This window comes from Chiloscyllium plagiosum, unplaced genomic scaffold, assembly GCF_037043375.1.
Source record: "Chiloscyllium plagiosum isolate Xiang-an unplaced genomic scaffold, Cpla_swu_hap1 HiC_scaffold_27, whole genome shotgun sequence".
Taxonomy (NCBI): domain Eukaryota; kingdom Metazoa; phylum Chordata; class Chondrichthyes; order Orectolobiformes; family Hemiscylliidae; genus Chiloscyllium; species Chiloscyllium plagiosum.
Genome location: NW_028270165.1, coordinates 49,089,363 through 49,093,491, shown reverse-complemented (window position 1 = coordinate 49,093,491; position 4,129 = coordinate 49,089,363). Strand labels below are relative to the sequence as shown.

Sequence of the window (4,129 nt, the reverse complement as noted above, 5' to 3'; positions counted from 1 at the left end):
TAAGTACATATGAGCCAAACACAGGCAGGTGGGTCTAATTTCCCCCAAATATTCAAAGGGATAGCCAATCAGAGGGGGGGCAGGGCAACGCCTATCGTTGTTGTGTGGCATGTGTGACAGCTGCAACAAGACGTCCCAACTCCTGTGCTCAATGCTCTGACCAATGAAAGCAAGCATGCCAAAAGCCTTCTTCACCACCCTGTCTACAAACGACTCAATTTTCTAGGAGCTAATAACCCGCAACCCTAGATCTCTCTCAGTTTTGGTCCCCTTGGTGTTCTGACTTCTGACTTCTTCAACTCTGGTTTTATGTTGAACTTGATGGGATACTTTGTCCAACACAGCATTTTTAAACAGTATCGCTCGGAGGGATTCATTTGAAACTTTTCAGGAGTTGAGCTCAACAAGATTCAACTATTCAAAGTTACTTGGACTCTATTTTAAACTTACATCAGGATCAGTCGTCAGAGACACGTACAGCATGGAAACAGACCCTTCGGTCCAACATGTCCACGCTGACCTGATATCCTAAATTAATCTCGTCCCATTTGACAGCACCTGACCGATATCCTGTAGCAGCTCATTTCATAGATATACCACCCTCTGCATGAAGAAGTTGTCATTTAATATATTTTGCCTCTTACCCTAAACCTCTGCCCTCTAGTTCTGGACTCCCCCATCCCAGGGAAAAGACATTGTCTCTTACCCTCAGCTTGAAACCTCATAATTTTGTAACCTCTATTAGGTCACTCCGCTGCCTCCGATGATCCAGTGAAAACAGTCCCAGCCTATTCAGCCTCTCCCTGTAGCTCAAATCCTCCAAACCCCTGCAACATTCCCGTAAATCGTTTCTCATAGAGAAGGCAACGTTTCAGTCCTGAAGAAGGGTTAATACCCAAAACGATGACTACTCCACATTCTGGTGCTGCCTGGCTTGCTTTATTATCCCAACCTCCTGCTTGCCTGCTTCGGCATGCAGTTTCGTGGCTCAGTGGTTACCACTGCAGCCTCATAGTGCCGGGGGCCCAGGTTTGATTGCAGCCTTGGGTGACTGTATGTGAGGAGTTTGCACTTTCTCCCAGCGTCTACGTGGGTTTTCTCTGGGTGATCCTGCTTTCTTCCATAAACCAAAGATGTGCAGGTCTTGTGGGTTGGCCATGTTTTCTTGCCCGTAGAGTTAGGTACATTAGTCAGAGGGAAATGGGTCTGCATGGGTTACTCTTCGGAGGGTCGGTGTGGACTTGTTGGGACAAATGGCCTGTTTTTACACTGAAGCTAATCTCGTCTGCGCTACTTTTGTCAGTAACGAATGGCAGAGTAGACTCGACGGGCCGAATGGCGTAACTTCTGCTCCGATAGTCTTGCGGTCTTAGGTTTCTCTGGATCATTTCACATGGCAATGAGCAGACCCAGGCTTATTGAGCAGCACTGTGTACTGAAAGCAAAGCTCATAGGATGATTGAACTCCGCCAATGTGGAAACAGGTCCTTCAGCCTAATACATCCGAACTGATCTTCCGAAGAGTAACCCAGTCAGATGCATTTTCCTACCCTCCCTAAATTGCACACAGACCCCGAAGGGTGGAATTATTCCTGGGTTCTTGGTGCCATGAGGCAGAGAAGCCAGCGCTGAGCCACCAAGGGGTTGTGGTTGTGGGGTGTAGGGGAGGCAATTGCAGTACAGCAGATAATAAAAACAGCCCACCTACTATCCCACTGCACCCACTATCAGGACTGGCAGGAGGTTCAGTCCTGGGGGTTGACCGAAGGCAGCGCGTCACCGGTGGGATCTGATTGCTGGAAGCGTTGGTGCCCCTGCTGGTGCTTCCGCAAGTTGTAGGAAAATATGAACCTCTACCCACACTCGGGCGAGCTGAAGGGCCTCTCCCCGGTGTGGACACACTGGTGCTTCAACAGGGCGGAGGAATTGCTGAAGGCCTTCCCGCACTCAGGGCAGCAGAATGGCCTCCTACCCCCCTTCGCCACCGCCCTCCGCCTCCAACCCCCCGTGGATCAGCTGGTGCTTCAGCAGTGTGGAGGAGCGGGTAAAGACCTTCCCACACTCGGGGCAGGAGAATGCTTCTCCCCAGTGTCGACGGACTAGTGTCTCAGCAGTGCTGATGAATTGCTGAAGGCCTTCCTGCACTTAGGGCAACTGAACGACATCTACCCGGTGTGGACCCACTAATGGGCCCAGCAGGTCGGAAGAAAGAGCAAAGCCCTCCCTGCACTCGGGGCAGAAGAACGGCCTCTCCTCAGTGTGGGCCCACTGGTGTCTCAGCAGGTGGGAAGAACTGCTGAAGGCCATCTCGCAATTGGGGCCGGAGAACGGCCTTCCACGGTGTGTACCAACTGGTGCGTCAGCAGGGCAGAGTGATCACTGAAGGCCTTCCCACACTCAGGGGAGCAGAAGGATCTCTTCCCCTCTGTGGACCCATTGGTGCTTCAGAACACTTTCAAATTTCACAATATCCTTCTAATAGGAGGGAGACCAGTATTGCACACAATATTCCAATAGTTCTAACCAATGTCCTGTGCAGCACAACATAACTTCCCAACTCCAATACTCAGTCAGAGGATTGGGAAAGCTTTCAAAACCGAAAAAAAAAACAAACAGGAAAGAATGGAGGGACAAACCGAAGTTTTGAGAGCCAGCTTGGAAGCATCAATGAGAAATCGGCGGACTGGGTTTATTGGGTACCCGTTCTCCTTAAATACACTATATACGCATTTCTCTTGTGCTCTTCGTAGTTTCTCTGTGCTGCAGTGTGGAGTGGCTCGTTGAAATAATGTCCTGATGCATCCTCGTTTGTGGGTGTTGGGATGATTGCTTCTGCAGTTAAGGATTTGGTTTGTGTATGTTGTTTTTCTGTAGATGCTAGTTTGAAGTTCCCCATTGACTGTTCGCTCTACTGTGACATTTTAGAATGGCACTTTGTTGTTGTTCTCCTCCTCTTCAAAGCAGGAGCCCCACTCAGGCCGTAGTCTCACTACTTGGAACATCAATATACAGACTAGTCAAAGGCCTCCACTGAAGACTAAAACACCAAGTCGAAGATTCACGCTATTTGCTCCATCCAAGAATTCCTGAACACCAAAGACACGAAGTCAGAAGAGGATGGAATAATGATGTCCTTTGACATAACAGCCTTGTTCACATCCATTAACATCAACGTGGCCAAAGAAAACTGAAGACCCTACTCGAAGAACCAAAGACACAAACACAGCACCAACTTCATCAGCAAAGATAGCACTGTCAACCTCGTGGAACTATGTCTTACCACCCACTTCATATTCAGTCACAAACCCTAAAAACAAATCAACGAAACACCCATGAAACCACCAGTATCAGAATTCCTAGCAGAAGCAATAATGCGGAGACTCGAACAAACAGCCCTTCCAACGATCCAACCCAAACTTTGGGTCCGCTACAGCAATGACACTTTTGTCATCAGAATTTGAAACAAATTAGAGGAAACCTACGACACCATCAACAATATCCTTATTGGCATAAAATTCACAAAAGAGGAGAACAACAACAAAGTGACATTTCTAGATGTCACAGTAGAGCGAACAGTCAATGGTAAATTCAAAACAGCGTCTACAAGAAAACAACGCACGCGAACCAAGAACTTAACGACAGAAGCAATCATCCCTAGACAGGCAAACTAATCTGCATCAGGATGCTGTTTCAACGAGCCACGACACACTGCAGCACCCAGGAAATACGAAGATCAATAAATAAGCATATAGCGCACTTAATGAGAACGGGCAACCTCTAAACTCCCTGAATATTGCTTGCCTAACCGGGAATCGAACCCGGGCCGCGGCGGTGAGAGCGCCAAATCTTAACCACTAGACCACCAGGGAGATGTGGTTAAATACTGACAGTTCAACTGAAAATTTCTTCCCTACCAGGAAATCGAATCCATTCCACGGCAGTTGGAAGGCTTTCACCTGTGCATCCAACAATGTCATTTCTTGTATTCATTGCTCCCGATGCGGTCTCCTCTACATTGGGGAGACTGGAGACTCCTCGCAGAGTCAAGTCACAGCGCTCGAGGGAATATCTCCAGGACACCCGCAAAAATCAACCCCATCGCCCTCTGGAACAACATTTCAACCCCCCT

General features: G+C 48.4%; 1 non-coding gene across 1 annotated transcript; it reads right to left on the bottom strand.

Moving 5' to 3' along the window:
* Window positions 1-3,797: 3,797 nt before the first annotated feature.
* trnae-cuc (transfer RNA glutamic acid (anticodon CUC)) lies at window positions 3,798-3,869 on the bottom strand. Its single transcript has one exon. It is a non-coding gene; the product is annotated as a tRNA-Glu (tRNA).
* Between the last annotated feature and the right edge of the window lie 260 nt (window positions 3,870-4,129).